We start from the raw sequence: 17,866 nt of genomic DNA, 5'->3' as shown, positions 1-17,866 counted from the left end.
TACCAGTCCCTGCTCTGAACTACACACCTGTTTGCACATTTCTAGTAGCCTATACATATACCACTCACATTTGCTGAGAGACTGGTGAATGGACATAGACATACAATATTGAGGCAGCTATACTTATTGACTCGCTAAGGTGGTCACAGTTTTCAGTTATGTGTGGCTCTTCTTGTTGTTGTGTGTGTGTGTTTACTGCTTTTCCCCTAATCCCACATTACAACTTGGAAGCATGTACATGGTTTGCTGCCCCTACTCTTTTTCTATCCCCTAAGATGGTTAAGTAATTCTGTCGGGCAATACAACCCAGCAGCAGCATTGTGTACCCATACCAGCCAGCCTGGATTTAACGGCAAAATACCCAACATCTATAAACTAACCCCACCCTGTAAATATGTCTGTTGACCATCAGCAGATCAAAGATTCATCAATATCTATCTATACTTCTGTAAAAATAATGGCTTATTCTCAAAAAGCTCCATTACTCTGTTAAACTCTGCATATGGATATCTCATGTATACCCTGGCTGTCCCCGGTAATGTAGTCCATTGTATGTATTGTACATCACTTGCAAGGGATCTATACGCGGCAGTTGCAATTTATTTTGGTAAATCTGTAGTATATACTTCCTGCATCAATTCAGATGACAGCCTAAAGGCAGGAGCTTTAAAGACCCCCCCTGCATCAGTACCTTTTTCTCCTGAACTTCTAGTGCTTCTTTTAGAATATAGGTAGAATACAGTATTCTGGTATGCCTTGCTATATACCACCTATGATAATAGGTTACAGTTAATTTCTACTACTTTTACCCCTTCAAGGCCTTGTCATTAATATGCTACCACACTTTGCAAGCTGGCTCATTGTGCCGGGCTAAGAAATCTCTTGCATATATTCCCAGACATATAACTGAGGGTACATCAACATACATTGGGTGAAACCTGCATACATAACTCCTTTAATTGTCCCACTATACCCTTACTGGTTTTATGCGATAAAGGTCCATATTATGCTAACTATATAGACATTGCTTATTTGTACCAGACCATTCCTGGAAGGACCTTAGGATACGATACCAGGGTACATTGATAATATGAAATAATCCAATACTGGCAATCCCTGCCGAGTTTATCTTCAGCCTATGCTTACTATATTGATTCCGTCATCAACTCACCTGGCTGGGCTTGGGTCTAACTCAGTCCTACCTGTTCCTGCTGTTATATAGTATGGGGGGGTTTTGCTTTTGTTTTTGTTGTTGTTGTATAGGTTTATTTTTTTATTTTTGTTTTGTTTTTGTTTTGTCTTGTTTTAAATTAGTTAAAAATGAGAAAGTCAGTCAAATATTTGTGAGAGGTGGTATTTAACCTACAGCTTTGATAAAGATCTGGTAATGTTTCACGACGTATACAGTAGAATTTACTCAGACTACCTCTCAATCCTAGCCATAATGAGAGCTACAAAGCTACCTATCTCTTATGTTGGACTCAGTTTCCCAAGATTTTTATAACACATATCAATGCAATGCTATCATTTTGAAATTATACCTTGTAATTTTCTCTCTTGACTGTATTGGAAATATTTGATTGTTGTACAAGAGCTCTCATTATATTTGTACTACTTTTTCTCAATAAAAAGAAGTTTAAAATAAAATACACTAGCCTAGCTATGTAAATAATGTAAATACACTAGCCTAGCTATGTTTTTCTCATTAAAAAAGCAAGGTCGTTATGAGTCTAAAATGGCGGATTCTGAGTAGCTGGGAGTGTCTGTGAGGGAGTGTCTGATGTTGATTGGCTCTAATGTGTCAGGCGGCTGTGACATAAAGGGTCAAAGTTTCCACAATGATGACACATAGGGGCGGATCGAACATCGCCATGTGTTCGCCCACAAACGTGAACGCGAACAAGCTATGTTCGCTGTGAACCGTTCGCGGGCGAACAGTTTGGGACATCACTAATAGAAAATCTGAACCAGGTAAATATCCGACTTCATATAATATATTAATATTTGAATAGATTTGTAAGAAATGTGTATATAGTCATATATTCAACCTATATAGATCTCACAACATACGCTACATATGATGTTTAGATATCTGAATTTAGATTCGTCACACATGAAATAGGAATGATGTTTCTTGTGTTCTCCAGAATATGCGTCACAGAGCGAAAATGGTATTGCGCATCCATGAAATCCCTATCATCCGCCATTTCATACATTGACTATTGAATCATACCCCAGTTCTAAATATTAATTGTTATCATTCAATATTAACAAATATCCAATTTGAATCTCGTAATACACCCAATTGCAAATATATTTGAAGTCTTTATAAATGATACTCATCACACTACTATATCCAAATCAATTCCGAATCACGGATGCACAATTCCGCTTTGAATCATTGCGCAATGATCACGAAAGATAAAATTGCATACACACATGAACATGTGTTTGCTGTAACAGTGGTATCGCTTTAGACATGTTGGTCAAATCACGGATGCGCAATTCCGCTTTGAATCATTGCGCAATGATCACAAAAGATAGAATTGCGCACACACGTGAACATGTGTTTGCTGTAACTGTGGCATTGCTTTAGACATGTTGGTCAAATGTATACATTAATTAGTATATATGGGAAGAATACAGTATCCTTATATACAATCTTCTACATTATAAAAGCTATAATAGCAAGATCACAATAAAAAATGAACTATCTCTATCAATTGATGACAATGCAAGAAGACACAAAATGAATTAAAGCTACAGTCAACAACATAAAAGATTGAAAATAAGAATACAGGATCTCTTTATTTAGACATTAATTGAGGAAACAATGAACTCATGTGAATACAAATAGATTTTTACTTTGTCAATTAGAATTTAAAAATCAGATTGTTTGTGTCCATGGCCTGATTTGTATTAATGATATCCAATCCTCATTGAATATTTTACAGATATGGATGTTGGTGCTGGAACCTCAAGCCAGGGTTCGTCACAGCATGGTATGTCTCATTGTAATTTACCTTTGTCTTACAAACCTGGACATAACATTACATAATACATTCACATTGATCGATATTTAGATGGATACTCTAATTCTCTTTTCTTGTTATTTTAAAATAAGAATCACAAATCAAAGTTGGGATTACATTGTAATACAAATCTCAAATTATGAGTATTTGAAGATATCCCTTCTATTCTTGATATCTTCATTTTAATGTAATCTTAGGTTCCTGGCCATTTTATATTCTGCCCCTGTGTAGTGCAGTTGCAGCTCCATAGCGTGTCTGCCTCGTGTGCAAGAGACGCTAATTTCAGCCCTCCTAACGTGACCCTAGGACCCTTCCACAGAACTGGGTCAGGATCTTGAGATCCGCATATCGGAAGATACCTAAAGTCCTCTACAGATTGAGAGGTGAAGAGGGGAATGGCCCCACGGGTTCAAAAGGTGCAAGCTGAGATGCCGTCACCTTGAACGGAGAAGTCAGACAAGCAGGAAGCAAGGAAGACGCAGGTCCGAGGGAAATACTCTCTGCAGACATCCTGCGAGTCCGGGTTGTGAGCTGAGCGACCGGGTGGATATCGCTCAAATATTAGTCAAGTCGGGAGCCTTACCTGTACTAGGGGGAGTTGTGAAGGAGGAGTGCCGCTCTCCAGGACTTAGCAATTCTCAAGGAGATTCAAGTTATTGCTGCTAGGGAGAGGCTGCCTTCAATCCCCTACAGAAGAAATGATCCTGACCAGACAGCACGCCGCAACCTCAGGTTGTGGATACAAGACCGCTATAGCAGTGGGAAGGATTGGAGAAGGAGATAATATTGCATCCCATATAGATGCACAGGTGGTAAGGGAAACGAGCGTACCACCCAGGTAACACTTCTCTGTTATTCCAGTTTTTTGATGTGGCATTATAAAGTAGCTATTATCACCTCTGGATAAGGGTGGCGAAATATCTGAAAGACTGCCAAAGAAAATACTTTGAATTTTATCACTGGATGATATGTTATTTCTGGGATCTGGCCTAGTAAAAATTATTTTTCTGTGACTTTCTATGGCTCCCACAGAGGGGGAACATTAGAGTTGCATTTACAAATATAAAGCTTTGAGATAACCTGCTATGGGGAGAAGGAGAAGGGAGGAATGGAAAGGAAGGGGAAGAAAGATAAAAAAAAAAAAGAAAGAAATGTGTGCTGATATGGACACCATATTGTTTGTATATTGGTAAAAAAAGTTAAAAAAAAATTGTGTTTATAATCAATGCTACATGACAAGACAGAACACATGTTACTTGCTAGAAAGTATATACAGTATATCAATGCTGTGACATGTATTAAAGTATTATGCATATTGTAATAGAATTGCATGGCTATTATAATATTAAGAGCCGTGCAGATATTATTGGTTGAGCTTTATGCAATAATCTCCTCAAGCTTATAGAGGAAGGTGGTTCCATCTGGGAAAGATAACATAATTTAAATAACGCTATTGCCTAAGAGTGATATTCAATTTTATAATTATACCTTGGTACATGTACTAGATTGAAGGTGTAATAGTACCCTTAGCCAAATAAATGAATAGCATAAAGAAGTAAGGAAGAGGGGAAAGGAAAAATTAAATTGTATGTGGTTTACAGAGTTTAGGGATGGCTGCTGGAGGTTCTAAATGTAATAGAGGTGCTAGGGAAAAATGTAATCATAAGAGTTTTTATAAGTAACTTAACAGGTGCATTGTTTGTTCTGAATGTTAACATAAATATCTGGATTCAAATTATACAGATTTAGAGTAAATCACCCATAGGATTTATCATATATGGTGCTCAGAGGAGCAATAGCATATTGAGTGGTATTTATAGGCATAACTCTCTAGGATATGGTGCCATAGAGAAAGAAGAAATAAGTGTTAATTTGTCCTCCATTTTTATTGAATGCTGGTAAAAAGGCAAAAAGAGGCCTTGTTCTTGAATTATCCCACACGATAATATAGGCTAGGTGCTAATCTTTACAGATCTAAGAGTACTATATGGTGTCAAGGGATACTTTTGTTAAAAATAAATAAGGGTAAAAAACTAGATTAATACAATACTTGTATTGAAGTTTATGGAACAAACTGCAATCAATAATTCTGTTATTTTTTAGTTTAATCTCTCCCAAAAAATGCATAAAGAGCTTGTAAAGTGAGATTCTATAAATTCATATAAAATAGGAAGTAGCTGCTTCTTATAAATATCACGTTGTATATACTAGGCACAAGGGTATTAATAACAATCTAATAGGTGCACTGTTAGTCTAAACTTTTTTTTTTTTCACAATAAGAATAATAAATAAATAGATTAAATACACATGGATCTTGAGTAAATGATTATAGAGTAGGAGAGATAGAGGTTAGAAGAGTCCACACATTTGACTTGGAATTGCAAATGGATACATTTATATTACAGCACAAGAATAAATCCCCAGCCATGGCGGCTAGAAGTAGGGGAAAAAAAATAAAGGAAGCAGTGAAACTATATCAGAATCCATTAATGAGAGTATCAGTCAGCTAGACACACAGGGCCTAATTAAAATGATGTTAGATATTTTCCTGCCTCAGTTTGATTTAATTAAATCTGAGATATCAGGTTTGACAAACAAAGTGAGACAGTTCTCAAAAAGATTAACGGAAGCTGAACAATGTATATGAGATCTGGAGGACAGGGTTGAAGGTCATGAGTTGAATATTGTTAATGTAAGGAAAAACTATGACAGGCTACAACAGAAAGTAGATGAACTAGAAAATTGTGCAACAGTATGAAGAGGCCAAGGAGGCTAGGGACATATGGCTACTTAATAAGACTACGCAGCAAGAACTTAGAATGAGCGCAAAATTCTACAGACACGGAAACAAAGCAGGGAAATTACTAGCCAATTTAGTAAAAAGAGCGAAAGGACATAATTATATCAGCTTCATAAATATGAAGGGGAAGATTGTAAATAAGACGGAAGATGTTTTAAAATTGTTTACGGAATATTATCAGAGGCTATATAGCCCAGGAGAATTAAACTTAAAGCTGTATAATATCGCCACTCTAGCTAAATTTGACTGGCTAACCGATTCAAACTATTTCTCAACAATTGAATTAGAAGAACAATGCATTGCCCCGTTTTCACTAAAAGCGGTCGTGCATAATGTAATTAAATACCTTCCCTCTAAAATTAGTACATTATCTTCGGTCAAAAATATAATTGTGGCCTGGCAGAAATTCTGTAAAATCTTAGAAGTTGATCCTCATTTCTCAAAATTCCTGCCCATAAGAGGCAACCCAGAGTTTATGCCTGGGGTACAATACAAGGTTTTTAAGAATTGGGAAGAGAATGGATTGTCACGGGTCTCCCAGGTCATCTCAGATACTCAGTTAATAAGTCCATATGGCTCGTTGTTTCAACTTTTTAACTTAGCCAGGGACAACCTGTTTGCTTATTTTCAACTTAGGCATTTTGTGTATAAGCATCTCCCAACAGGGGACTGGGTGTCCCGTTGGGATGAATTCAATACCTGTTTCGACAAATTTAGAAAAGGTTATACTTCAATCTCACTTACATATGATATAATGTTGGCTAAGCAAGGGGCATTAACAGTAGATAAAATTTGTAAACATTGGGAGAATGCGTTTCCGGCTATAACTCCTGAATGGATTTTGCAGAGTTTGGAGATAGTATACAAATGTACGGTTCCTGTGTCAGTAAAAGAGTCTCACTTTAAACTTATTAATAAATACTATTTTCCCCCTTCCAGAATGGCTCAATGTTATTCTTCACAAATCTTCCCTTGTCCGCGTTGCTCGCACTTGAACGCTAATATAATTCATATGTTTTGGTCTTGCCCAAAAATAAGGCAATTCTGGTTGAAAATCCAGTACTGGGTCAATCGGTCTTTTTATCTAGCTAGCTGTTTTACTGCTGATATGGTATTTTTCTTTAGAATAAACAATCATATAGAAATGTCACTGGTAGATTCGTTCATAACTATTATTCTTATAGCCAGGTGTCTTATAACTAAGAATTGGCGCTCGCATAAGGCCCCACCCTTCACTCTTTTTCTCAGAGAAATCCAGTCCCAAATCATTTATGAAGCCTTTCATCTTCAGCTCTCCTCTGAAAAACACATTAGTAAATTTATTCACAGATGGCTTCCTATAATCAAGTCTTACCCGCTGCCAGTGCAGAAGAATATATTGATGCCATTCTTGAACTCCCAGACCTTTGCAGACTTAGTTCTTTATGGGTTGTTTCCACCTTTATGGGTGTCCAATGCTAGAGAAGTGGGTTAGAGGGAGAGACATACTGTTGAGTGGGGGGAGAGGCGACAGGAGAAGCTCTATTCCCTTTTTTTTTTTTTTCTCTCAGAAGGATGGTTAAGGTGATTAACTTAAGTGCTAGTGGTGTCGGGTAGACTCAATCTCTGTGTTAATGTTTATTCAACATTTTTGATTTCTACTATATCCCAGTAGGTGAATCTTATTGGGAAAAGTAAATTTTTCAAGATATGCCAATTGAGTATGATGTAATTTACTTTGATATAATATGTATACGTTTTCATTTTGTTAATGGCATTCCACAAGGTATTTGTATTCTTGATCATCTTTCGTGTGTGGTGTCACCACCAAATTTTGTTACTTTATCTATTCATTTCTTTTTTTCTTTCTTTTTCCTGATTTGGCTGCTTATAGGGGGTAAAAGATGCTGTGTCGTGTGGGTGTCCTGGCCCCCTTCCTGGACCACCCACATACAGGCCCCAGCGTTGGTCGGCAGACAGAGACTCTGGCCACAAGACCCTTCTTGTAATGCTGTTTACTGCAACTATCGTGGTTACCCACGGCACCTCCTCACTCCCGCGGCGCTCCTGGAGGATAGCCCCTGTGCGGTCACCTCTCCACCACACTGCCCCCAGCTTCCTACCACAAGAGCCTCCTTAGAATCACAGAGTTGGCATCGGGCGTGGTTTTTTCCACCGTTGTAGCTTCCCTGCCGCTCTGGGATTGCGCTGTGCTCCGTTGCATGCTGACGTAACAGCGTCACACCCCCCCGTGCAGCGGCCTCATTTCTTTTTTTATCGCTGTAAAAATATCACAATAAAAAGATTTAAAAAAAAAAAAACTTAAGCTTAAAAATCCAAAGCTTAAGGAAATAGAAAGGGATAAAATCATCAGACCTATCTCAGAAGAAGAGATTAGCAATGTCATCAAGAAACTAAAAAATAATAAAGCCCCGGGGCCAGACCTTCTACCAAATGAATATTATAAGTTATTAATAGAATATATAGTTCCAAGTCTAACTACATTGTTTAACTCATATTTAATAGGGGGGGGGAATGTCATCTTATTTTGCGGCATCTTGGACCACTCTAATATTAAAACCAAATAAAAATCCAAGCATGATGGAATCATATAGACCCATATCCCTGCTAAATTCAGACTATAAAATATTGACAGGTATTATTGCAAATAGATTTCAGTTAGTATTAAAATCCATAATTCACAGCGATCAGATGGGATTCATAGCAAGAAGGAATTCTGCTTCCAATTTACGAAAGATGTTTCTAGTGTTAGACCATTTGAAGAATGAAAGACAAAAACAGAGGGAAAAAAACAAAAAAGGTGATAGGGCTAGAAAAGGACCCAGTTATGCTATAATCTCCCTAGATGCACAGAAAGCATTTGATTCAGTGGAATGGGATCATTTATTTACTTCATTGTCAGAATTTTGTTTTCCCGGAATAATAATGAATTTAGTTAAGAATATATATAAAAAACCTTGTACTGCAATATTAATGAATGGCCAGTTATCAGAACGTTTTATCTTAGGTAGAGGCACACAACAGGGATGCCCTCTTTCTCCTCTATTATTCAATATTGTAATAGAGTCCCTAGCCATTTGGTTAAGGGAAAAAATACAGGGAATAATGGTGGGTAATTATGAATGCAAAGTTTCCCTCTATGCAGATGACCTATTATTATATGCTCGTAATCTCAAGGAAAACATCCCATTAATACTTAATTTAATATCAGATTTCAGCTCTTTTTCGGGCTATAAGATAAATGTAGGTAAATCTGAAATGATGATACTAGTGGAAGATGAAGACCCGGGGCTAAGAAACTATTTCAAGATTGCTCAAGAGGGTATAAGATACTTAGGAATTTCGATCTCAACTCAAGAGGATACATGGTATAGCTCAAATTATATACCATTACTTAAGAAAATAAAAGAAGAGTTAAAAGCTTGGACTAAACTCCCTATATCAATCACTGGCAGAGTTAATCTCTTTAAAATGATAATTTTCCCAAAAATTCTGTACCTAATTCAAAATATCCCCATTTCGATGTCAAAGAAAGATATAAGAGGGGTGTCGTCAGCTATCAGGCAATTTATTTGGAATAATAGGAAACCTAGAATATCTTTGAATAAATTATATTTGCAAAGATATATGGGTGGATTAGCTCTTCCAAATTTGGAATATTATAATTGGGTAATGTTAAGTAGAATAGTGGTGGAATGGATAACAGACGCTACGTATTATACGATACCAGAAATTGAAAAAATTTTCTTCAAGCCGCATAATTTACTGAACATTATACATAGCCCATGGCAAAAGCTCCCAGCAAATATTAAAAATACAAAAACTATGGCCAACCCCATAATAGCTTGGCAAATACTTTGTAAGAACCTAGGAGTAGAATACGGTATGTCTAAATATTTGTCAATACAGAATAACCTGGCATTTCCAATGGGTTTCAATTCATCCATATTTCAAAATTGGGAGGTAAAAGGGTTGAAATTCATATTCCAAACATTAGACATGGAAAGGAAGATTGTTAAAACATTTGATTAATTGAAAAATGACTTTTTAATAAATAACAAATACTTCTATGTCTATCTTCAGGTCAGGCATTACGTAAACCAACTTATTAGGGAAAATGGCTGGAACTGGGAATGGGAGAAGATTGAACCATGGTTAAAAATGGTAACACATGGAGTATATTAAATCTTACCATGGTATAAACTTATCTCAGCACATGAAGGCCAAAATAATTTAGATAATTTAACGGTTAAATGGAGACCTTATATAATCGGAGTTGATGAACCTATTGAGAGAATAAGGGATTCAATCTCTCAAGTAGCAAAAACAACGATATCTGAAACCTGGAGAGAGGCGCATTTGAAACTATTATATAGAACTTATTATACTCCTAAGAAAGGAATAGAATGGGGAAATACACAGTTCAGTAAATGTCCAAAATGTAGTAAACACGCAGCTGACTTGATACATATGATTTGGGAATGTCCCTTAATCAGACAATTTTGGTTCAAAATTAGATATTGGTTAGGTAAGACTTTAAAGAGACCTAGTAATATTGAGCTAGAACAAATGCTGTTCCTATTAAGGAGGAAAGAATCGGGGAGAGATTGGAAACTAATAAATATTTCAGTATTGGCGGCTTGGAGCATAATTTTTAAAAACTGGAAGAATACTAAAAAACTGAATCTTGTAGAATGGAAAGATTTCTTGATAAAACAGGCAATTATTGAACAATTTGATATACAAGACCTTAATGATTACGCAAGTATGGAATGGAGTATATGAATAAATGGGGAAAATTCATACATTCACTTTCAGATACCCTCCAGGAACAGTTCTGGTACCCATTCAGGAACACAGTAGAAGTCTGAAACCTGAGTAGAGATAAAGGGCGAGTGGGAATGGCAAATTCCTTTTTTTTTTTTTTTGCTATGGGTATGGGTTTATGGGGGATTAAAATTACCAAAAGTATAGGAACAAAATACAGGATGATTTATATTTGACTGACTAATGATTGTTATAAAGTAATCGGTATGGTTATTATATGAAGGGCTTTTTGTTAATTATGTTTGGAATCTGTAAAACACCCTGCAAGGTGAAAAGTTGGCCCAAATGAGAGGCTGCTTATCCTCTGTTTTTTGTTTGTACCTGGTAAAACACCCTGCGAGGTGAAAGGTAAGCCCAATTGAGAGGCTTTGTATTTATACTTTTGGGATTATAAATAAAAGTAAAAAAAAAAAAAAAAAAAAGAAAAGTATACATCTCATATGCTTTGATTTTTTATTCTTATCATTAAAGGGACATGAAAACAAACATTTCACTTTTAGGATTTAGACACGTGATTTACCACAAATTTCAAATTTGATTCCATTATATAAAATGCTTCAGTCTATTGTTATCCTTATTAGAAAATCATATCTAGGTAGGCTCAGGATCAGCAATGCATTACTGGGAGTAACCGGCTGATTCTTTGTGATGCAGAGAATTGCCTGTTTTTATTGGTTCAACTCATGTCTTCAGATAACAGTAGTACATAGTTGCTCCTTTAAAAAAAGATTATAAGACAATGAAGCAAAATATACAAAAATAAGTCTATTTGAAAGTTTTTTAAAATCACAGGCTGGATTTGAAAAATGAAAATGAATACAATTACACATTTTGAGTTTCATGTCCCTTTAAGAGAGAAGGATAATGAAAGAATATTGATGATATCCTTAAATTAAATATTTGATTTTAATTGCATGCTCCATCCCATTCATTACATCAACAGCGACATTGTCAAATAAAGATATTTTAATATTAAAGGGACACTGAACACAACATTTTTTTTGTCATTCAGATAGAGCATGCAATATTAATAAACTTTCTCATTTACTCCTATAGTCATATTTTCGTTATTATCTTAGTATCTTTATTTGAAAAGCAAGAATGTAAGTTTAGATGCAGGTCCATTTTTTGGGAACAACCTGGGTTGTTCTTGCTGATTGGTGGATACATTCACCGACCAATATTTTCTGAACCAAAATATTGCTTAGCTGCCTTATTTTTAAAATAAATAAATCAAGAGAACGTGGACAAATTGATAATAGGAGTAAATGTTAAATTTGCTTAAAATTGCATGTTCTATTTGAATCAATGAATTAAAAAATTGTGGTCAGTGTCCCTTTAATAATAAATATCTTCATTCATCCTTACATTGTTTTGATGAAACAATATTGATATCTAAATCACATATTCACTCTTGGACTTACTTTATAGATATAAGCATACTCTAACAGCACCATGATGACATATTTTTACAAATATCTTCTGTTTTGCATTGTGATCAATATGTGTTGTGTCCTAAAAAAGATTACTGTATATTGCATAAATGGATCTATGTGCCACATGGCTTCGGTTCGATTTGTCACCAGTTGTTATTCAAAGTGTTGTTTGTGTGTATTATTTTAAAAACATTGATCAATAGGTATATTTAGATATGCCATAGAATCATATGAGATGAATTGTCTGTCTAATATAGTAAGAAATTAAACATATGTGAAAGACATCATTTTCTTTAGAATCACCTTGATTAACTCGTGCATTTATTGTTCATATTAGTGCTCTATTCTTCACATTTCTAAGTATATTATTTTGAATATTCTATACTGATGGGATTTAGTGATGTCCAAACTGTGTTCACTAATATATATCTATATCATTAATAGATGTAGTTGTTGTGGGGAGCCCAGAGGGATCCAGCACCAATGGTGACCTGCCTTTGCAGGCTTCGGGTAAGTCCATTGACTCATTCATATGTCATTGAAGGTGTATTTTTAATAAATATTATGATCATGATTCTGATGAAGCATTCCATTTGAATAAAACATATAATGTACTCTTCTGATTATATATCTTTTTTTTTTTTTTTTTTTAAGATTAAGATCTTAAAGCTTCTTAGTCTACACCTTTGTGCTTCAGAACATGGATAGCATATTTTTCTTTTTAGTTTAAATTTAGACAACAATCATCAAGTGATACACACATGAGAACTCTTAAATGTTCCATGTACTCAGCTTTTGAGAAATATTTAAAAATACAGACACTAAAATGTAATTATTACTCATCGAGAATTACAAATCTAATTTCATTTGTATGCTCCATCAAAATTATGTAATTCCAAACTTTTGTTCAGTATATCTTTAATGCAACATTGATGTGTGTCCTTGAGCAACAGTAGCATATGTTAGAATATTTGTTTTTAATGTGTACACAACATATTATGTTTTACAGAGATTGATGTAACATGTGGAATGGAGGAGGAAGTGGCTCCCTTGGAGTCTGATGGTATGTCAAATATATATAACATGTATCGAACATGTATTATTGTTTTTAAAACATTCTCTGGAAGAAAAACAAAGTCTACAGCTTTGGCACTTTAAAAATGATTATTCCATTATTTTTACAATACACTACTGCCCCCCTTTCTATATCATGCAGCATGAACATATGTTTTTATTTTTCTTTCATTTATGTATGATTTGTCACTAATGACATCATGATGTCACATGCATATTCCATGCAAAACCACAATAATCATCTTCTGATTGTCCAGACAGTCATTGCTATTCATCTGAGTGCCTATATGCAGACCTAATCCTTATGTCATCATTGTTTACAAATTCAAAACCACTTCTAAGTATATGTAAAACATAATCATGTTTAAATGCCTTGATTTGATTTCATGATGTATGAGATGTTAATATATTTTTTATTATATTTATGTGTAGACTGTCCATTTCAATACATAAAACATTAATATTGCACAAAATTAAAGTATGCATTGATAAATGTGTCTTAATATTGTGATGACATACATGTAATCCTAATGTAAAAGAGAGATTCACAACATTAATCTGAAAATTGAATCAGATGATAGAGAAGATTATATTATTAATAGATAATATGAATGGTAGTATCTACTGTGTATATATTTTGAAGAGTAATTGATTGAAGCATCAAGCTTTAAATTAGAACATTAAAGATTACAAAAGCAATGACCGAAATATATATGTCAATCAGTGTGTACCTGGTTTAAAAGGTTAGGTGGAGTGGACATTTCAATTTCAGAATATTACACACTACCATATTATTCAATTTTTGAATTTTCAGAAATCAATCCACGGGCACGTGTCTAACAGAACTCTATTGCATTTCAATATCAAATGCATACATGCATACCGAAATATTATCCAAAAGATAAATATATTATCAAATCCTAAATATTAGCACATAATGTTGCCTTTGATAAATATGATTTGTAATGTATTTATGAAATGTTACATGAAAAATAACAGGGAAGATTCAGAGTTGAAAGGATCAATGAAAACTTAAAAGTAATTATAATTGAGTCCAATCAATAACTTAAAATATAGTAATTATTGTGACCTTGTATCAATATTTTATGAGAACAAGACTCCAGACTTTAACTAATGTTGAATCATTGTTTCTTTAAAGATAATAATATTTTTTGATATCATATATGTCTATATATTTTTGTTATATATTTCAGATGGACCTTCCACTTCTGGGCATCAGCTTCCCGCCCCTCCCCAGACCAAAGCCCCTCCCCAGGCAGAAGCTCCTCCACGGGCCCCTCCCCAGGCAGAAGCCACTCCCGGCCCTTCCCATTCCTCCTGTCCCTCCCAAAAATCGCCCCTTTGCCCCCCCCGACACTGTCCCCGTATTTCCGCCCGTACAGCTCCCCCACCTGCCCAGCCCCCAACTCACCAGGCCCCTGACTCCCCAGCTGTACGGGCTACCCCAGAGCGGCAGCCCAATCCCATCCCTCCTTCTTCACTCCCCAGCCAGACTTTCCCCCCAGTCCCCACCTTCATTGTCCTGGGTGTCGGATTGTCCTTCCCATCCACAGATGTAAGTATAATTCGAAATCCACATTATAACATACTTTATCTCATATCACTCCATATACCAATCACCACTACTTGGATAGAACAATAGAAAATTAACTTTTTAGTACCTTATCTCTTCTATAACCCACTGGGAGTGTAATTTCTTCTGCTTGCTGTGTTTACACAGCTTGGCCTCGAGGCCAAAAGGTTTAAGGATAGGTGTGGATACCACAGGCTAAATAAACTATTTCAAATGCCAATGTAAGGACAATGGAAATACTTATAAACAATTTAATACACTCAAGCAGGTAAAGTGGATCATTGGAACCAATTAAAGGGGAGATAATTTTTGAGTAAACTGTCCCTTTAATGGTTTATGTATGAAGAACATATTTAATGTGTAAATCTTCTATATAGAATATTTAATTATAATAATTAAAGTAATTAAATAATGAAGTTCTATCATTATCAATAATTTTCGTTATTTTCTTTATTTTAGGTTGTGACTCAGCATGGTTAACGCTAGAGGCTCTAGCACGTATAGGGCAGACCATGCTGAGGAACAGTCTGTTTCTGGGAAGGATGCATGACACCATGCATGCCCAGCTACGGATTCCGCGCTTGACTCTACAACGTATGATGCGTTTAGAGTGAATGCATGAATCCGCAGCTGGACATGCACAGGACGATGAGGGTGATGCTGATGCCCCATAAGTGGAGGATCCGGAGATGCTCCGAGGGCGCAGATACGAATATTCCATCCACATGTTACCTTTGTTACAGTTCTTGTTGCCATTTGGCCTTTTTCGATTTTTTGTTGTGCCTGTTGCACTCTTTCACCTTGTCAAATGGCTCTAATGGGGCTGTGTTGGCCCTTCTCAACTCCCTTCAAGGACTGTGATGCACTCTTTCACCTTGTCAAATGGCTCCAATGGGGCTGTGTTGGCCCTTGTCAACTCCCTCCAAGGACTGTGATTCACTATGGCACCTTGTCAAATGGCTCCAATGGGGCTGTGTTGGCCCTTGTCAACTCCATCCAAGGATTGTGATGCACTCTTTCACCTTGTCAAATGTCTCCAATGGGGCTGTGTTGGCCCTTGTCAACTCCCTCCAAGGACTGTGATGCACTATGGCATCTTGTCAAATGGCTCCAATAGGGCTGTGTTGGCCCTTGTCAACTCCCTCCAAGGACTGTGATGCACTCTTTCACCTTGTCAAATGGCTCCAATGGGGCTGTTTTGGCCCTTGTCAACTCCCTCCAAGGACTGTGATGCACTATGGCACCTTGTCAAATGTCTCCAATGGGGCTGTGTTGGCCCTTGTCAACTCCCTCCAAGGACTGTGATGCATTCTTTCACCTTGTCAAATGGCTCCAATGGGGCTGTGTTGGCCCTTGTCAACTTCCTCCAAGGACTGTGATGCACTCTTTCAACTTGTCAAATGGCTCCAATGGGGCTGTGTTGGCCCTTGTCAACTCCCTCCAAGGACTGTGATGCACTCTTTCACCTTGTCAAATGGCTCCAATGGGGCTGTGTTGGCCCTTGTCAACTTCCTCCAAGGACTGTGATGCACTATGGCACCTTGTTAAATGGCTCCAATGGGACTGTGTTGGCCCTTGTCAACTCCCTCCAAGGACTGTGATGCACTATGGCACCTTGTCAAATGGCTCCAATGGGGCTGTTTTGGCCCTTGTCAACTCCCTCCATGGACTGTGATGCACTATGGCACCTTGTCCAATAACTCCAATGGGGCTGTGTTGGCCCTTGTCAACTCCCTCCAAGGACTGTGATGCACTCTTTCACCTTGTCAAATGGCTCCAATGGGGCTGTGTTGGCCCTTGTCAACTTCCTCCAAGGACTGTGATGCACTCTTTCAACTTGTCAAATGGCTCCAATGGGGCTGTGTTGGCCCTTGTCAACTCCCTCCAAGGACTGTGATGCACTCTTTCACCTTGTCAAATGGCTCCAATGGGGCTGTGTTGGCCCTTGTCAACTTCCTCCAAGGACTGTGATGCACTATAGCACCTTGTTAAATGGCTCCAATGGGGCTGTGTTGGCCCTTGTCAACTCCCTCCAAGGACTATGATGCACTCTTTCACCTTGTCAAATGGCTCCAATGGGGCTGATTTATCAATATGACTTTTTGTAACGTTATCTTATTTCTTACTTTTTTCATAATCAAATAAATGTCATTAAGATATTATTTATCCTCTTTATTCATGTACCTGATTAAAATCTATATTTTATGTGGTTAATCCTTAAAGGGACATGAAACCAAAAAATTGTCTTACATGAATCAGATATATAATAATTTTTTCAATAAATATAATATTTACATCTCTTATTTAATTTGCTTCATTTTCTTGATATACTTTGTATAAAGGTTTAGCTTTGCAAGATCATGATTATCAGAGAAGTGAGGTTCTAGATGTTGATTGTTGTTTGTGTATACTGTATATATATATATATTGGTTGTTGTTGGTTCATCCATGTGTTCATTTCTAAATAATTTGTGAATTGATGCACCTTTAACAAGTGATCCCAAGTTTATTAAACTGAGATAATCGATGTAAATTATGAATTTGATGGAAATAGTATCCACTCTGTGAATCCTGAACTTAATTCTTTGTATTTCATGTCCCTTTAAGTGATGCTGACCACAATTCTTTATGAATGGATATGCATTTATAAATGTTTTTGGTCCTTTTGACATCAACATAGACATATATTAATTTTTAAAAAGACTATTTTTTGAATGTTGACAGCACATGTATTCCAATTTCACTTATATCTTATTGTAGTAGTCTAACAAAAGCAATCACTGTGTGTAATGTGCATATTTTAGCTGATTAATATCTTTCTCTTATTATTGTTTCTCTTTAATGATCCAACAAGATATTGCTATAAGGTAGGCTGACCATATTTCAACTTGAACAAGTGACACATCTGATAAATACATGGGTCATTATTCTTATCCAAAATAAATCTTCAAACATATCTGAAAACATCCCTGACATATGTATTTATCATGTGTCCCTTTTTAAAGCGTAAAGATGGACACCATAGCTATAGTTAACATATAATGTATACCCAATCCCTATTTTCATAATGTATCTCGTAGCATTATTTCTCATTTATGTCTAA

The sequence above is a fragment of the Bombina bombina genome, chromosome 2 (assembly GCF_027579735.1).
Source record: "Bombina bombina isolate aBomBom1 chromosome 2, aBomBom1.pri, whole genome shotgun sequence".
In the NCBI taxonomy this organism is placed as follows: Eukaryota; Metazoa; Chordata; class Amphibia; order Anura; family Bombinatoridae; genus Bombina; species Bombina bombina.
The sequence above is the reverse complement of the archived record's forward strand: the minus strand, read 5'-3'. Positions refer to the sequence as shown.